Source organism: Tenrec ecaudatus, chromosome 10, assembly GCF_050624435.1.
Source record: "Tenrec ecaudatus isolate mTenEca1 chromosome 10, mTenEca1.hap1, whole genome shotgun sequence".
NCBI lineage: Eukaryota > Metazoa > Chordata > Mammalia > Afrosoricida > Tenrecidae > Tenrec > Tenrec ecaudatus.
In genome coordinates, this window is record NC_134539.1 from 4449756 (window position 1) to 4468546 (window position 18791).

At 50.9% G+C, this 18791-nt stretch overlaps 1 pseudogene; it reads left to right on the forward strand.

Annotated features, from left to right (window-relative positions):
• The first annotated feature begins 5152 nt into the window (after positions 1 to 5152).
• LOC142460649 (small nucleolar RNA SNORA76) lies at positions 5153 to 5234 on the forward strand (annotated as a pseudogene).
• Positions 5235 to 18791: the final 13557 nt, after the last annotated feature.

An 18791-nucleotide genomic window follows, 5' to 3' on the forward strand; every position in this document is an offset into this window, starting at 1 on the left:
TGGGGGCGGCGGAGGCTGGTTTTACCACCACAACAATGTACCTGCTTACGCAGCCATCTCAGTGCGCCAACTTTGGGCAAAAAACAGTACATCTCGGCGGAGGCTGGTTTTACCACCACAACAATGTACCTGCTTACGCAGCCATCTCAGTGCGCCAACTTTGGGCAAAAAACAGTACATCTCTCTTGCCCCACACACCTTACTCACCCGATCTTGCTCCGTGTGATGTCCTTTTGTTTCTGAGAATGTAGTAGACCATGAAAGGACAGCGATTTGACGCCAGAGGAGGTGAAGAAAAAGAAATGGAGAGCTGTCAGCCATCCAAACAGATGAGTTTGAACAATGTTTCCAAGAATGGAATCGCAGATTTGACAAATGTATTAAATGTAATAGAGAGTGCTTTGAAGGTGATAAGGTTGTTTTGTAAAAAAAAATTTTTTTAAATACTTACCTTTGAAAAACAATTCCGTTTTCTTTTCTCCCGGGTGTATGCGTGTGTGCGTGCGTGCGTGTGTGTGTGTGTGTGTGTGTGTGTAAGTTTATCTAGTGAAAAGGATATAACAGCAAATTAGTCCACGCACAGCAGTCCAGAGAGTTTGGTCCAACTCACTGGGCCAAGGAAGCCGACCGTGGGAAGATGACGTAGTGAGATGTAGCAGAGGCCAGGCATGCCGTGGATGGGAAGTGGCTGCGGAAGATGTGGCGTCGGGAGTGGTGGCAAGACAAGCGGAGTCAGCTCACCGGCAGCAGACACAGCAAGGTGGGGTGGTGCCTCGGCGTGGAACAGCACGGCACAGCAACTCGGTCCACCATGGTGCACAGGCTGGCTCAGCCCCAGGGTATCGCAGCACACATGGGGAGGCAGGGCAGCTAGCTCAGGCTGCATGCTGGTCGGACCACCAGGACCACCAGGGAGACAGAGGAGGGGCCAGCCTCCAAAGAGCCATTTTCCAAAGGAGGTCATCAAGTGGTGACCTGATTGACAGGCTAAACCCCACCCAAATATTTTTACAGGTGCCATGTTGGGACAAAGAAAACCTGCCTGTCAGAGGGCAGGACCTGGCATTGTTTTGATCTGTTGTCGAGAGACCGGCATGAGGTGGAATCAACTCTATGGATACCAGCAGCAGCATTTCAACCACGAGTGTCTCCACCCGCACAAACCCGCCCACGTAGCCCACTGGACAAGACCCCTTCATCCTCTCCCTGACACAGCATTCTCACACTGACCGCTGCGGACCTCCGTCAAGCTCAGCAAACAGCCTGGCGGGTGTCATACAGTGTGAAAGGATGAGGAGGAAGAGGAGGGAGACGGACAGGGAGGAGGAGGAGAAGAGGGTGAGAGAGGAGGAGGACAGAAACGGAAGAGTGCAGAAGTAGAATAGAATAGAAAGGACAATATTGATTTGTAAAACGTAAGCTGTCGTAGAATTTTGACCTCGGGGATTTGCAGCTGTGAGAGAGCTCTGGGATGGGGATTCAACTGCATTGCTTGCTGTAGGCTGTGGCCCAAGAGGAAACGGCTAACATGCATGACTAAGACTAATGCTGGCTTCCTCCCTCGAAGACCATGTAATCTAGAGGCCTTCGTCTCCCAAGGAGCAGAGTGTGTAGGTTGCTACTGAGCCCGTGGCCATCAACAAGGCCTAGGGATGAAAGCCGGTGGCTCTTCAAGCGGGGCCTCCAATCAGCATCAGCAGCATCTTCTGGGAACTTGTCGGATGTCAACCCCTCAGGTTCTGCTCCATCCCTACCGAGTCAGAAATTCTGGCGTGGGGCCCTGGAGTCTGAGCGTCTACTGCCCACGGGGAGGGGGTGGGGGTGGGGGTCCTGATGCTAAAGCTTGAGAATCACTGGTTTGTAAGGAGGCTCCGAAATGCAGTGGTCAATCGCTCGACTGCTAATTGAAAGGCTGGCAGGTCAAGCTCACTGGTCACTCTGTGAGAGGGGTAGCCGTCGGCTTCTGTAAAGCTTACAGCCTTTGCAAGCCCTGTGGGGGAGGTCTCCTCCGTCCTGTAGGGTGTCTGTGTCACAATCCATGCAATGGCAATGGGTCTCTCAGGTCTTTATTATTGCTGCTGTCAGGCACCTTCAGGTCGGTTCCGACCACAGCCGCCCAGCCTACGACAGAAGGACGCGCTGCCAGGTCCTGCACCATATTCGCAGCCACTGCTGTGTTTGAGTCCAGCGTTGCCCCCGCTGTCTCAGTCATCCTCTTGAGAGTCATCCTTGAGCGTCATTCTCTTTTCTGCTCCCCCCCACCCCACTTCGCCAAGCATGATGTCCTTCCCCAGGGAGGGCCTACTACTAAAGAGTCCAAAGTGAATAGATGAAGTCTTGCCATTCTTGCTTCCATGGGAGACTCTAGCTGTAGTGTTCCCACACAGATCTGCTCATTTTTCTGGCTGTCCACGGCGTATCCAATATTCCGAGGGGACACCACAACTCAAGCGCAGCAAGTCTTCTGTCTCCTTTCCTTCCTGTCCAACGTTCACATGCGAATTCGGTGATTGAGAATTCTGCCATGGGCCCTGCTCTTTAACACGTGGGAGACGCTTCGGGCAGCAAGTTTGCCGAAGGCAGAAGGTCATTTGATTTCTGGCCTGCTGTTTTTGTGAACACTGACTGTGGGTCTAAGTAAAATGAACAACACACGATCTGTCCCGCAAGATTCTCACCATCAGAGCTACGGTGAGCCCTTGTGGCAGCCACTGTGTCCGTCTGTCCATCTCCTTGAGGGTCACCCTCTTTGTCACTGCTGTCCCTCCACTTTACCAAGCATGATGACCTTCTCCAGGGACTGCTCCCTCCTGACAACAGGTCCAAGGGAATGTTCTGTGAAAGAGCAATTAGAGAATGGTCTTTGCCTGTCAGATCAATCAGTTTTACTTAGACCCACAGTTTCTCCATTGACCTTGAGAGTGCTGACCGGCTTCCTCCAAGTCTAATCTGTACTGGAGTCTTTGGCTTCATCAGTAAATGTTTCACGTCCTCTTCATGTGCAGCAAGCAGGGAAAGAAACAGCTGCTCGGTCCTGGGCCAACCACAAGATTGCTTTCAACTCAGTTCATTGTGGCCCGTGGGGTCTTCACTGGATGGTTTTGGGAAGTGGTCTCTCGGCCTTTCTTCCTAGTCCCTCCTAGACTGAAAGCCCTGCTGAAGTCTGTTCAGCATCTCAGCAACACGTAAGCTCCGCTGGGAGATGGGTGGTGGCGTCTCAGGAGCATTGACTGGGAATCCACCTGGGTCTCTCACTCCCAGAAGGTGATCATTCTAACTCCTGGCCACCACTGCCTCGCTCTTCAAACCCACATGGATCAGTTCTGAGTTTCTGGGGTCAAAAGGCTGGGCGCTTTGTAGTGGGGTGCCTCTGAGTTGAGATCTCTCAGGAGATGGTCACCCAGCACATGAGTCCTTGCAAGGCCTGGGGTGGGGAAGAACCCGCATTCAGGATCACACACATGGCTGGCGGTTGGATGCAGACCCTTGCTATACAGTCTCACCACAGCTCTGCAGCTGCTGAGAGAGAGAGAGAGAGAGAGAGAGAGAGAGAGAGAGAGAGAGAGAGAGAGAGAGAGAGAGAGAGAGAATACAGTGTGAGGGGATAAGCAGGGTGGAGCCAGAATCTTCTTATAACCTTATCTCAGAAGTGACAACCCCTGAGGGGAACATATCTATTGATAAGAGGAGGGTTAGTATATGCAGCCCATAATCAAGAGGGCAAGGTCGTTGCTGTTGTCTGGTGCTTTCCAGTGGTCCCCCCTGTACAAAAGAAGTCAACATTGGCAAGCCCTGGGCCATGCTCACAATGGTTACGCTTGAGCCCTGGTTGTAGCCACCGTGTCCACCCATCTTGTTGAGGGCCTTCTTTACCCAGCACGGTGTCCCTCTGATGACCTGTCCAGAGCACGTGTGACAAAGTCTTGCTATCCTCTCTTCCAAGGAGTGCTCTCGGAGATGCTTCTCCCAGGACAGATCTGTTGGTCCTGCTGGGCCTCCATGGCACTGCCAGCATTCTTCTCCAGCACCACCAGTCAAAAGTTCTTCTCAGTCTTTCCTCATCAACGGCCAATGTTCACAAGCATATGAGACAACTGAAAATGCCATGCCTTGGGGAGGCACATCTTGGTCCTTGAAATAATCTCCTTGCGTTTCAAGACTTTGCAAGAGATCATGTCCTCCTCTCACAGAAGGGCCACAAGGAAGAAATGAGCCAGTTAGGGTGCCAGATAGCACTGATGAAACACACAACTTTCCTCTAGTTCTTTAATGCTTCTACCCCCCCACCCACCCCACTATCGTGACCCTAAGTCTACCTTACAAATCCGGCTAGACCAGAGCGTGTACACTGGCACAGATAAGAGCTGGAAACACAGGGAATCCAGGACTGATAACCCCTCAGGACCAATAATGAGAGTATTGATACCAGGAGGGGATGGGGGAGGTGGGGGGATAAAGGGGAGATTGATCATAATGATTGACCTATAACCCCCTCCCAGGGGGACGAACAACAGAGAAGCAGGTGAAGGGAGACAGAGTCAGTGAAGGACATGAAAAAATGATAATTTATAAATTATCAAGGGTTCATGAGGGAGGGAGGGTGGGGGAGGGAAGGGGGAAAAGATAGCAGCCTTGTGCAGTAGATTGACCCAATACAACTTGTCTATTGATTTCTTCACTGCTACTTCCATGAGCAGTGATTGTGGATCCAAGCAAGATGAAAGCCTTAACAACTTCAATCTTTACTCCATGTATCATCACCTAACCCAAGTTGTGAGGGTTTTCTTTCTTTCTTTTTTTTTGACAGATGTATATTCTATTCTGCGAGGTGGGTCACTGTGCCCAGCCCATAGTCGAGAGAGCGGGGTTACACAGGTGCATGGAACAATGGGAAATGTTTTCAACGCTGTTCACCTCTGTTCTACAAGTCTTTCCTTTTTATATTTTTTAGTGAACATCTGTAATCTGATCTAGGACAATTCTTTCAAGTATAAAAAGGGTCATGATGATTTAAAACCCAAAACAAACCTACAAAGTGACCATCACAATAGGAAGAAGAATTAAGAAAATTCTTTGTCTTAAGAAAATAGCCTGGCCATGTTCAAAGAACAAATTTAAATATCTGATGATGATTTGAAAAGTGCATGGAGGGGCGCTGCCTTTGAACCCGCCGCGCCTGCCTGTGGTGCAGGGGGTTAAGCTGCAGCACCAGAGCAAGTGCTGGCGCATAATTGGGTTCTAGGAGTAGTAGAGGGTACTAGAGGGTTCTAGGAGTGGGTTCTAGGAGTAGTAGAGGGTACTAGAGGGTTCTAGGAGCAGGTTCTAGGAGTAGTAGAGGGTACTAGAGGGCTCTAGGAGCAGGTTCTAGGAGTAGTAGAGGGTACTAGAGGGCTCTAGGAGCAGGTTCTAGGAGTAGTAGAGGGTACTAGAGGGTTCTAGGAGTGGGTTCTAGGAGTAGTAGAGGGTACTAGAGGGTTCTAGGAGCAGGTTCTAGGAGTAGTAGAGGGTACTAGAGGGCTCTAGGAGCAGGTTCTAGGAGTAGTAGAGGGTACTAGAGGGCTCTAGGAGCAGGTTCTAGGAGTAGTAGAGGGTACTAGAGGGTTCTAGGAGTGGGTTCTAGGAGTAGTAGAGGGTACTAGAGGGTTCTAGGAGCAGGTTCTAGGAGTAGTAGAGGGTACTAGAGGGTTCTAGGAGCGGGTTCTAGGAGTAGTAGAGGGTACTAGAGGGTTCTAGGAGCGGGTTCTAGGAGTAGTAGAGGGTACTAGAGGGCTCTAGGAGCAGGTTCTAGGAGTAGTAGAGGGTACTAGAGGGTTCTAGGAGCGGGTTCTAGGAGTAGTAGAGGGTACTAGAGGGTTCTAGGAGCGGGTTCTAGGAGTAGTAGAGGGTACTAGAGGGTTCTAGGAGTGGGTTCTAGGAGTAGTAGAGGGTACTAGAGGGTTCTAGGAGCAGGTTCTAGGAGTAGTAGAGGGTACTAGAGGGTTCTAGGAGCGGGTTCTAGGAGTAGTAGAGGGTACTAGAGGGTTCTAGGAGCGGGTTCTAGGAGTAGTAGAGGGTACTAGAGGGCTCTAGGAGCAGGTTCTAGGAGTAGTAGAGGGTACTAGAGGGCTCTAGGAGCAGGTTCTAGGAGTAGTAGAGGGTACTAGAGGGTTCTAGGAGTGGGTTCTAGGAGTAGTAGAGGGTACTAGAGGGTTCTAGGAGCAGGTTCTAGGAGTAGTAGAGGGTACTAGAGGGTTCTAGGAGCGGGTTCTAGGAGTAGTAGAGGGTACTAGAGGGTTCTAGGAGCGGGTTCTAGGAGTAGTAGAGGGTACTAGAGGGCTCTAGGAGCAGGTTCTAGGAGTAGTAGAGGGTACTAGAGGGTTCTAGGAGCGGGTTCTAGGAGTAGTAGAGGGTACTAGAGGGTTCTAGGAGCGGGTTCTAGGAGTAGTAGAGGGTACTAGAGGGTTCTAGGAGTGGGAATTGACTTGACAGCAGTGAGTTTTAGGGGGTTTGTTTTGGTTTCAGGGCTAACTGGAATATTAATTAGTATTTATTTTGTAGTTTAATTTGGCAGCTTGTCTCAATGCTTATAAAATCTATATATGCTTAAAAATGTATATACAAACTCTATGATAAAAATTCTTTGTCCATTAATTTCACATTGAGAAATTTGTTCTAAATGAAAAAAGTATCTATGGAAGGACTCCTAAAATGATCCTACTTTCATTGATAAAAACTTGTAAGTCGCTAGGGTCATTTATGCATGTGAACGTGGGACACTGAGTGTGGAAGACTGGAGAAGAATGATTGCGTTTGAATCACGGTCTTGGTGAGGAATGTGAAGTACCACGGACTGCCAACAGAGCAAACAGCTCTCCCTTGGAAGAAGTACCACCCGAGCGCTCCTTAGGGGCAGGGATGGTGGGACTTCATCTCGCGGACTTTGGACGTGCTGCCAGGAGGGACCAGTCCCTGGAGCAGGACAGCGTGCTCGGTGAGGTGGAGGGGCAGTGAGAAAAGAAAGTCCTGGGCAGGATGGATTGTCTCAGTGGCTGCAGCAATGGGCTGAAGCCTAAGAACACTTGTGAGACGGGCGGGACCGTGTAGTCTTCCCCTCTGTTGTGCATGAGGTCGTCATGGGTCAGAGCCGACTCGACGGCACCTGGCAACCGTCGCACAGACGGAGGAGAGAACGCAGTGTGCTTCTGTTATACCTAATATTACACGAGGAGCAGATCCCAAGAGCTCAACTAGAGAGAAAATGCTTTGAAAAGGATGATGGCAACATATGTCCAAATGTACCAATGTGCTTGACACAGTGGATGTAGGGATTTACAAGAGCTGTAAGAGCCCCGATAAAATGATTGTAAAAGAACAACAATAATAGTGCAGTTGCACAGGTTCTCAGATGAACCCAGGAAGTCTCCCCCAGCCTATTGTTAATACAAGCAAATTTGTGCACATAAGCAAAATACAATGATTTGTTTTATTACACACAACACACAATAAAATTAATGTACACGCCAGGAAAAAAAGTTACCCAGCTGTAGCTGATGCTTAACGAGGTCATCTCTGGCTAATGGAATTCCAGGTGACTTTAATTTTCATCTCCTCGGGTATTTACTATGTCTGACTTCTCCACAATAAACATTTATTCCTGTGGCCACAAAACAACAACAACAAAAAGATGATTTCTCCAAAATAAAAGGCAAAATGCAGGGCCATCTGAGTAACCTCCTGGTAGTAGAAAGAAGAGAGAGAGAGATTTAGTTTCTTAATTATCTTGCTATCTCTCCCCATGTTTGTGTTGGAAGCTCAGTCACTTACCCTTCACGGCGCTGGAAGAGAAATGAGCAAGCGTCAATATTTATTTGGTACCCAGGTGCCCTGCCATTAAGATTTTCCCTCTCTTGACCCGCAGATAATTATGAGATTAATCCAATTTAAATGTTGGAGTGCCATTTCGGAAGGAATAATTAAGATCATCAAACTTCTTCCAGCACCATGGAGAAGGCTCAGAGCAATCTTCTCACCACCAGTTCATTTAAGCATCCGGATCCTTCTGGGACAGGAGGATCACAGGCCTGGCTCGTGTTTCACAGAAGTAGGTGACTGTGGATCCAGTAGGTGAAGTGAGATCTGAGGACCCTGCTGCCACTTCAAGCTTGCAGTGCACCTGCTCCGAGCTCAGGGACTGAGTCGTGGCGCTCCCATGATGCATTGCAGGCAGTCTGCCAGGTGGAACCCCCATCTCTCCATCCTGGCTGCCAATTGTGCTGAGTCAGCTCCCCATCATGGCCGCCTTCTGTATGAGGGGTGGTCAGACAGGACAGCCAAGGAGTATTGGCTCCTTCAGGAAGCAGAAACATCAAGCTGCTTGAAGCAATTGTTTCTGGACCCAGCCTTCATTTGCATAAGCCACAGCTAAAGGGTGGGGGGGGGGGTGGAGCTCCATCTCTCTAGCTGTTCTCTGAAGAATTCCACACCAAGTCAAAACAGTGGTTTTGTTGCCCTCCCTAAATTCACCGCCATCGAGTGGATGCTGACTCTACAGAACAGGGTAAAGCTGCCCCTGCAAGCTTCCAAGACTGGGTGTCCATAGGAGTAGAAAACCCGTCTTTCTCCGGAGGAGCAGGCTGGTGGTTTCAAACGGCCAACCTTGCAGATTACCGCCCAATGCGTACCGACTACGCCCTCAGGACTCACCCACGGGAGACTAAAAAACCGAGTTCCCGTTCAACATTCTTTGAGTTTGTAGAAGAAAGAGACACTTAAAAGGGCATGATCCAGGACTGGAGGGGGTCAGGGAAAGGTTTCCCAGTGAAATCCTCCTGGGACAGCCCTTGCTAACCTTGCAGAAAGAGCGTGCAATGGGGGAAAAAGCAAACCAAACCACACTATCTTGTTTTCCCTGGCTTTTAGCTCACCAGTGCAGGTTTTCATTCCCTCCACCAGCCCCTGTAAGGACCTTCCTGAGTCCCTTGAAGAAAACGTGTAAGAGTCCTTCTTTGGAACACAAAAAAGTCTCCATAACCTACTGAGCTGCCCTCTCTGCCTTGAATTTTACCGGCCCAGAAGATCTCCTCAGAAAAAGTTTGGTTGAGTCTCCTTTTTTAAAAGGTATCCCAAGAGAGAGGGAAGTACATTACTGAGAGAGCATGTGGGCAGCCCCCCACTGCTCAGAGACATGTGTTGAAGTGTGTGCTGTTTGGGATCCTCTCCTGACACCTGCAACATCAGAACAGAGGTTGCCATCTCCTCCCTCCTTGGTGCATCTGAGCCTGGATGTCGTCCATCTCCACGAGGGGATCCCTGGATGTCTCTGACCTTCCGCTCCTCCAGCCACCATGGTCTCCCCCAGCCACTGTGGTCTCCCCGAGCCACCGGCCTGTGTTGCTGGCGGGTCCCAAGTAACCAAGACCAAGCCTCGCCATCTTCACCTCTAAGAAGCATGTCCAAAACGCAAACCAAACTCACTGCCAAGTTGATTCCAACTCAGTGACCCTAGAGGACAGGCGGGTTTCTGAGACTTTAACTCTTTATGGGGGTAAGAAGCCTTATCTTTCTCCTGTGTAGCGGATGGTGGTTTTGAACTGCTAACCTTGTGACTAGCAGCCCGAGGCGTAACCACTATACCACCAAAGTCCCTCCAAGAAGCCCGTATGCAGATGCCTGGCATGGACTCATTGTCTATCACATGCACACCTGCATGGCTCGGACCCTTCCCGCATTGAACAATCAGTGTGCTGCTCCTGTGACACCACAATTTGACTCTTGTCACCGAGTCGCGGGTGAGTGGCTCTCCAAGCTCAAGGTCGTGCCTCCGTTTGGAATACCGTGTACAGTAGGAGCAGGCTCTGTGGCCACCACCACGGGGAGCAGAGGGTGATGGTGCTGGCAGGCTGTTTACTGCACACGTTGCTGGAGGGAAGGCCTGGCACTTCTCCGAGGAGCATGAGCCATGGTGCCCTGGCAGCTCTGTGGTTGGACTGAGTGACGACTCGGGGAGGTCTGGCGGCAAACCCTCTGCAGGGCCATCTTCCGATTCGAATGGGACCATTCCATTTAGTTATTGCTTTCATTTCGACTTGATTTCCACTTTTAATATCTGGCCCATTCTATGGGCATTAGCGGGAAGTTTTATTTTGTTCGTTGACTTGTATAACACTCCCGATCTACATGTACATTAAAAACTCCCCCAGCTTGCTTTAAGGCTGGGACACCCAGTGCCATGTGCCATTAGAAAGCAAACTTCTACTACCGCCCCCGCCCCCACTCCATGGAGATGACCCTGACTCCTCTTCACGGCCACCAAGGCCATGCTGGCTCACAGTGACCCTGGAAGACGGGGTAGAGCTGCCCCTGAGGGTTTCTGAGGCTGTGACTCTCCCGTGGAGCGACTGCTGGCTTTGACCTTTGACCTTATGGTTAGTAGTCCAGCATGTAGTCTCGAGGCTCCAGTGGCCCGACAAGACACAGTAGAACTGCTCTCTAGGGTTACTAAGAGTGTCGATCGCTCTGGGAGAAGAAGACGGCCTCTTCTAAAAAATGTTTCTCCTGTGAAGTAGCTGGTAGAGCTGAACTGTCAACCTTTGTTTAGATTGGCAACCAAATGCTTACCGAGTCAAACCCGAACCCAAACTCCACGCCATCGAGTCTTGTATCCACCCTGCAGGACAGAGTGGGGCTACACCACAGGGCTTCTGGGACTGTGAACTTGCACGGGAGCAGACGGCTTCATCTTTCTTGCACTAAGTAGCTGACGGGCTTGAACCCTCTGCTCTTGTAGCTAGTAAACCATGAGCCAGAGTAAAATTCCAGGGCAGGTCTGGAATCATGCGTGCTGTTGTCAATACTGCGATCTGACATGGAGCCCCATGAACATGACGTGCTACGTCCATGGGGCCCTGGTGGCACCGTAGTCAGGCTCTCAGCTGTGAAAAGAAAGATTGGCGGTTCAAACCCACCCTCTGCTCATCAGGAGAATGCTGTGGAAGTCTGCTTCTGTATAGAGCCGCAGTCCTGGGAACACGGGGCAGTTCTGTCCCTCCACGGTGTGGCTGTGAGTCTGACTGGACTCCACAGCAGCGGGGTGGCTTTGGTTGGTGCCTCTGGTTAGTTCACAACTCATGATCCTCTGTGCATTTTGCAGGCAGCTGCATTTTGAGATAACTGGGTCTACTATTAGCTCTGTGCATTTTACCTCAACTCCTTTCCAAGGGCGGCGGGGGGGGGGGTGTCTAATGACTGAGGCCCCACTGAGAGGGGACACAGAAGGAAGAGGAGGAGGTGGTGTGGCTTGTCCAGGAGGAATTGGAGAGATGCTGTCACAAGGCAAGGAAAGCTTGTAACTGAGAGAGACTGGAAGCCAGAGGACCTCGGAACTGTTTCCCTGCTAGAGCCCTGGAGAGAGTGGGTCTAGACGGATGCCGGGGTTCTGAGCCTCCCTCTGGGCCCAGAGCTCTGAGAGAATAGCTTCCTGTTGTCCTAACCCCAATGGGCTGTGGTCCTGCGAGACAAACACCATCAGTCACTTGAACGTCGGACCATCCTCGTGGAGCTCAGCAGAAGAGGCATCCTGTCGAGAGAGGACGCTGTGTGGTCCCTGTGTCCTTGTTGCTGTTGGGGGCTGTGGAGAAGAGGCCCAACCCAGAGACCCCATGGGGCAGAGTAGAACTGCCTTCCCCTCCCCCATAGGTTTTTCTAGGCTTGAATCTTCCTAGAAGCAGATGGCCAGGCGCCTCTCCTAATGAGTCACTGGGCAGGTTTGAACGGCCAACCTGTGAGCTGGAAGCTGAGGGCTTAACCACTGCTCATGGGTCCTCACTGCCGGGCACCCTTGTATTGAGTGGTATTCCCTGCAGGGGCAGTGGATTCTTTAGTGTGGCCTTTCCAGCTAAAGTCTCTGGCCCCCACCAATCTACCTGTCTCTGCATGGGTCAGGTAAGAAGGTGGGGAAAAGATACTGATAGGATTCACCTGTGAGTGATTGTGAACAGGAATCCCTGTCGCGCTATCCCGCTGTGTATAAAAGGAGCCTGCTGAGAAGCAGGAGGAGGGATGTCATCACCGGTAAGAGCCAGGAGCGGAGCATGTCCCCTGGACCCTGAGATCCCTATGCGGTGAACCTGCTGCATCCAGAAGACAGCTGCAACATCGGAGGAGCCGCAGCCGAAGCGGGTGTCGGAGCTCAGCATGAGGATGGACTGCCCGTCCCGTGGAGCAAGTTGGGGTGCATTCTTTTGTACAGGAGGCGGGCTTGTGGAGTGGGGTACCTCCGGGCACTTCTTAGGGAACTGGGTTTGCTACCTCAGAGAGCTTGTGCGGAATGCCTTCGGGCTGAGACTTACAGCATCGTGGTGTGTCCTTCAGGCATTTATTAGGCGACTCACAGACCTTTGTACCCGGCCCTGATGAAGGAGGCAGCCCTGAGCATTTCTCACTGGGTTACAACTGTTCCCTTCCAAATCAACCCCTCGATCATGGATGTTGTCTGGGAGTTCTGTGTTGGCAAAGCAATGGATACCTGAACCCAGAGGGGTAAAACGGAGCACCAAGTAAGTCATCACGTCCCCAACCAAGGCCATTGCCTTTGAGAGGACACTGACTGCACTGCGGGTTCTCAAGGTGGTTATCTTCGAGGGGACAAAGAACTACCTTTTTCTCTCATGGAGGAGCGGCTGGTGGGTTTGAACCACCAACCTTTCAGTTAGCAGCCTAGCACTTAGTCACTGCCCCACCAGGGCTCCTGACCTGGACGATCAAGTGGAACAGAGCAGCATACTTGGAGACCCCTGACCCGCCCACAAAAGCAAACATAGAAGATCAATCAGATAACCTTCCCCATTGCAGGCTGAGCAGGAGCAGCAAGCCCCCCGCTTCTTGCTCAGCCCCTGCCTTCATAGAGCCCTGTGCACCCACATATCTCCCTGAATCCCACCTGGAAGAGCTCCTTGCCCTCGGGATCTGCCTGGACACTGATCAACAGGTGCTTGACAAGGGATACCAAACTCTGGAGAGAGAGCAGGGGTTGCAGGTGGGGTGGGGGTGGTGGGGAGAAGGAGCCAATAATGACAAGTACAAGAGTGAAGAAAATGTTCTACAACTGATGGGTTGATGATTGTACAGCACTTCTAGATGTGCTTGAGCTATTGAAAAGTATAATATGTCAGCCGGATGCCAATAAAATTCTGAAGAGAGAGAAAAATCCCAAACTCAGACGCCCACACACACATGTACACACACATACACAGACATATACACACAGATACAGACAAACGTCATACACATACACATATCATGCACATACACACATCACACACATATACACGCACATACACATAACACACACATATATACTCACACGGCTCACACACATGTACACACATACACATCACATACATACACAGACATATACACACAGATCCAGACAAACATCATACACATACACATATCACACACATACCCCTATCACACACATACACACATCATACACATACACACATATACACACATACACACATCATACACATACACACACATCACACACATATACACGCACATACACATAACACACACACACACATATACTCACACAGCGGCCTGTGCGTAGATTCCAATTCATGATTCATGAGCACCCGCGGCAGTCACAGTAGAGCTGTGTTGGGAGGCTTGTCGGGGCCTGTGTTTCTGAAAGCAGACCACCAGTCCTTCCTGCCGAGGCTCCCGGGGCAGACTCTCACTTTCGACCTCAGCAGGTGAGCGCCTGAACTGTTGGCACCACACCTGGCATGGAGCCAGGTCCAGAGCAAGTGGCCCATGTGACACAGTAGATCCTTTCTATGGTCGTGACCCCTTGGCAGTGGATCCCCAGACCTTCCCTCCAAGGAACCACTGGGTTTTTTAACAATGGTAGCCAAACACTGACCACTGGCCTCCATCAGGACCCCTGGGGACCAACAAGAGATGATTGCCAACGTCAGCTGGAGCTCGCCTGAGAGCAGGGAAGCCGCAGGAGACATTGCATGGCATGAGGTATCGCCAAGTTGGTCTCAAATCATAGGAACCCCGTGCACAACAGAGCAAAACACAGATGTATGTTGCATGAAAAAAATACATAGTGAATTTTAGTTTCTCTTAAAAAACGGAAGAAGCCGGGTGACATATTACACTGGACAAATAGATGAAGACTTTGCTAAAGAGCCCAAGAGCAAAGATACCACTTTGAGGAGTGAGATGTGCCTGCTGAGCCCTGGCATTTCAGTCACTGTGAATGCCGGTGAGCACTGCATGAGGAATAAGGAAGGCCGAAGGAGAATCATGGGTGCCTTTGGACAATGCTGTGGGCAAGGATGAAGCCACGTGCCACGTGCCACCAGGGACTTGAGCAAATCGGCGTGGGAAGAAGCACAGCTTGAAGGATCCTTAGACTAGAGGATGGTGAGACTTCGTCTCTCTTACTGCGGACACATTACTAAACTCAGACCAAACACACTGCCATCGAGTCCATTCAACACCGCTGACCCAGCAGCACAGAGTAGACCTGCACTGAGATGGGAAGGGGGGGCATGGTTCTGAGACAGTAACTCTTTACAGGACCAGACGTCCTAGGAGAGCCTGATGTCTTTGAACTACCGAACTCCCGTGTATCCCGCTGTGCTGCCAGGGCTCGTGGCCATGTTAGTAGGAAAGAATAATCCTTGGTTCTCAATCCTGGGATCATGCGTGGTCATGTCAGCGCACACGAGGGAGACCCCTGATGAGATGGGTTGGCATAGGGCTGCAGCAATGGCCTCGAAAGACATTGTGAGCGTGGCCCAGGGCCGTTGCACAGAGTGTTGCTGTGAGTCGGAACCGAATGGAAGGCATCTAACAAAACCAGGGCACTTATGATTAGATAGATAGATAGATAGATAGATAGATAGATAGATAGATAGATAGATATAGATAGATAGATAGATAGATAGATAGATAGATAGATAGATAGATTTATATAGCACGAAGGATGACAACAGCTAATTAGTCCACACAGCAGTACAGAGGGTTCAACTCACTTCGGTGGAACAGTTAATATACTGGAAGTCTTTAAACTCACATGGGCTGCTGGGTCCAGGGTCCAGGAAGCAGACAGTTGAGTCTTCCCTCAGGCAATACAGGCAGAGTCTGCCTGCAGGCCAGGGCATGTCACCAGCAGTCAGCAGCTCAGGAGCTTATTGAAGCAGACCCGGATGGGATATCGAACTCAAGCAATGAAAGATGACAGGATCCATCAGTTTCAAGCTCAAGTGATGCACACACCAGCAACATTGTGAAGCAGGTCTCCAAGGAAACTTAAGCTCTGGAAACACGATCCATGGGTTGGCTGTCCCACAGGTAGTGTAGATTACAAGTTGAGGCAGAGAACTAGCTAAAGCAGCCACATGCTAGTCCAATCACTAGATAGCAAGAGAGAGGGGGCCAGGCCTTCCTGAGCCATTTATCTCTTTGCCCTCCAATCAAACTGTGACTTTACTAATCCCACATAAACCTATCACTGCACGCTTATATAAATGTACTTAAAAACAAGGGGGAGTCTCTCTCTGTTCTCACCCTGAAATCATTCTCCTTTTCAAACCTTCCTCATCAGTAGGTATGGAAGCATTGACAAGCCAGACAGAAAACTTGGAGACTCTGAGTACACGTAATGCCTAGTCAGATGTCGGTAACAATGCCACTTATTCGAAAGTGTCCAAAGACTCACTTTAAAGCCATTAGTGGCTCCGAGACTCAAACACCAGCACATTCTAAAAACACTCCTTCCAGCAGACTTTCACGATCTTAAGGGAATTTTTATTTTTTTAATGAGAATGAGAGAAACACACACATACACACACACGGATTCCTTTGGACCGTACCAACCATAACATGTGCTTGTGAGGAGTTCATCAGAATGAAACACGAGTTCGTTTGTGTGGTGTTCCCAGACGAGGAACGCTATCGTGGGGAGAGTGTGGGAGACTGTGGACTTGCTGTGCACAGGGTCGATTCTACATTTGAGGAGAAGCCAAAGCTTGAGGACATCTTGCAGGTTTGTGGTAAGTATTGGCATGCCTCTGGAGTGAGCAATGAGGGGCCACCTGCCTTTAGGACAGTTGTCTGCTGAGCCAGGCCCTAGGTTGACATTGAGACCCATATGGGTAGTAGGAATGCCTCACAGTATTTTCAGGGCTGGGGCCTATTGGCAGCAGGCTGCCAGGCCAGTCTTCTGAGACACCTCTGGGTGGGTTTGAACTGCCAGCCTTTGGACTGACTGCAGTAGAACATTTAACCCTTCTTTACACCACTCAAGGGCTTCTTGACACATGATGACTTTTACACGTTGATGGCATCCTGGGAGTACAGGCTGAGAGTGACCCTTTGCTTCCCTTACAATTATGCACTGAGTCTTCCTGGTGCAGTGGGCTCCAGGAACCCCTGAGGACAGCATGGCCTTGGGACACTGCCTTCAACTAAGTGGCTGAATTATGGAAATCGGCTAATGTCATGACTACACTTCGCTTTGATGTAGAACCCTTTAAAGCATGGGTAACAACTGTCCTTATACCCATTCTCATTTCCTTTCTGGTACTTTCCACAAACACCTGCCATCTCCCAGCCCTTCCCTTCCTAAAGATCCCATCGGAGAGTCCAACTCACCAACAGAGAGGGAGCAGCCAGGCTCCCAGGTTTAACAGAGCTGATCCTGGCGCTCCCCCGGAGAAACCAGGCTGCGGACAGTTGAGCCTGGTGGACAGTGGGCATGTGGTAGGCTGGTCGTTGTGATTCTGGCTGCTGACCATGTGATCAGCAGTTCTAATTCACCAGCCACTCTGGGGGATGTGTTCTACTCCCACAAAGAGGAACCGTCCCAGAAACCCACGGGGCGGTCCTACCCTTCCCATGGGATACCCAGGAGTCCGAATGGGCTCAATGGCAGGGAGGTTTGGTTGGGCGGATGGTGAAAGGCGTGTGGACGAACTGGGACTTGCTGGAGGACAAGTGTGCTCCATGAATCTCCAGTGCCTTGTTCTGGAGGCCGATAGCCTGCCCTTTCTTCCAAGCTCCTCTGTGAGGATCTGAACCGCAGTCTGTTTGCTAGGGAGTCACCCCAGGGCTTCCTGCTGGCAGGAAACCTCTGCTGCATCTGGGAATGGATGTCATGCTGTGCTGCAGTCTCCCCCCCTGCCCCTGCCTCCCTCTCCTCCCCTCCCTGTGCTCCCTCTCCTTCTGCCCCCCTTTCTCGCCCTCCCTTCAACGTGAGAAGAATGGCAAGTTCCCCATATTACTCCCCCACTCCCCATCGTTTTTTTGTTGTTCTTTTTTTTACCATCGAAATGTGAAATGCAGGGCAGGGTGGGGTGGGGGGAGCAGTTCGGCTCCTGGATCAAGCAGGGGAGAGAAGGAAGCCCAAGGGGAAGAGAGAAAAGAAGGACAGAAAAGCATCTCATGGACCCCGAATCTCCCCATCTCAGAGGCCCAGGGACATGCTTACTCATTCACTTGCACAGGGTCCTGGGATTAATAGGATTGCACAGACACAGGGAATGGTCCCGGGCCTTTGGGGCCTCCCGCCCCGTGTGGTTAGGCTTGTAGAACACACAGGAAATCACCTTGAGGTCGGACCATGCGTGGGAGGTGAGAATTTGGTGTGGCTGTGAGGCTGAACGCCCCATCCACTGCTGTGTAAGGCATGCTATTCTTGTTGGCAGGGATCCAGCTTGTGACAGGACACGGTGCTTCAAGGACACGTATTATCGCCCTCACGGTATGCTGGGATATTTATTTCAAAGCTGGCAACACGAAGTCCAGTAATGCAGATGAAGGCGATTTGTAATTACTTCTATGCACGTTGGATGTACTGTCGCTGGAGGATGTGGAGTCAGCTCTTGGCGACCAGGTGACTGCAGAACGAGAGGTGACCAGGTCCTTGCCATCCTCACAGCCGTCGCAAGTGTGAGGTCAGTTTGTCTCATAGAGGAGCCCGGATTTTCGCTGGACTTCCACCTGACCCACCAAGGTATTAAGGTATCCCGCGCACCCCCCCACCAAAGGAATGGTCTTCCCTGATGCTGTGTCCATGGTAAGTGAGCCAAAGTCTCACCACGCTCGCCTCTAAGAATTCTGGTTGTATTTCATCTACGCTTGTTCGCTCTTCTGAAGGCTGGTGCCGTCAGGTGCCGTGGGCCCGGTTCTGACTCACAGTGACCAATGTCCTTCAGAAGGAAACCCTTGGACTGGTCCTGTGCCATCCTCGCAATGGGTCTTAGGCTCGAAGCCTGGTAGCAGGCGCCGTGTCCATCCATCTCCTGGAAACCCGGCGTCCTCACGGTTGTTCTGATGTTTGCGTTCATCGCGGCAGCGCCGTGTCCATCCATCATGTCCAGGGCCTTTCTCTCTCCTTTGTTGCCCCTCTACTTTACCAAGCACGATGTCCATCTCCCGGGATTGGTCTCTCCTGACAACATGTTCAAAGGACGTCGTACCCTGCACTCTATGGTCCTAAAGGTTGACAGTGGGAATCTACCCAGCAGTACCAAGCAGCATCGACCTGATGACAGCCAAGAACACTCTATGGGGCAGGTCCACTCTGTAACCCATGGGGGCCCCATCGCCCACTCAACAGCAATCAACCTCCCCAAGGGACCCAGAGACACACGGAGGGCAAAGAGGAAGGCAGAGGACACTGAGGATGCCGGCAGCTGCTCGGCGCTGGAACAAGCTAAGACGACTTCAATCTTCTCAACTGTGAGAAAATAAATCCCTGTTCCTGAAAATCCCCCTTATGGACTTTCTGATTT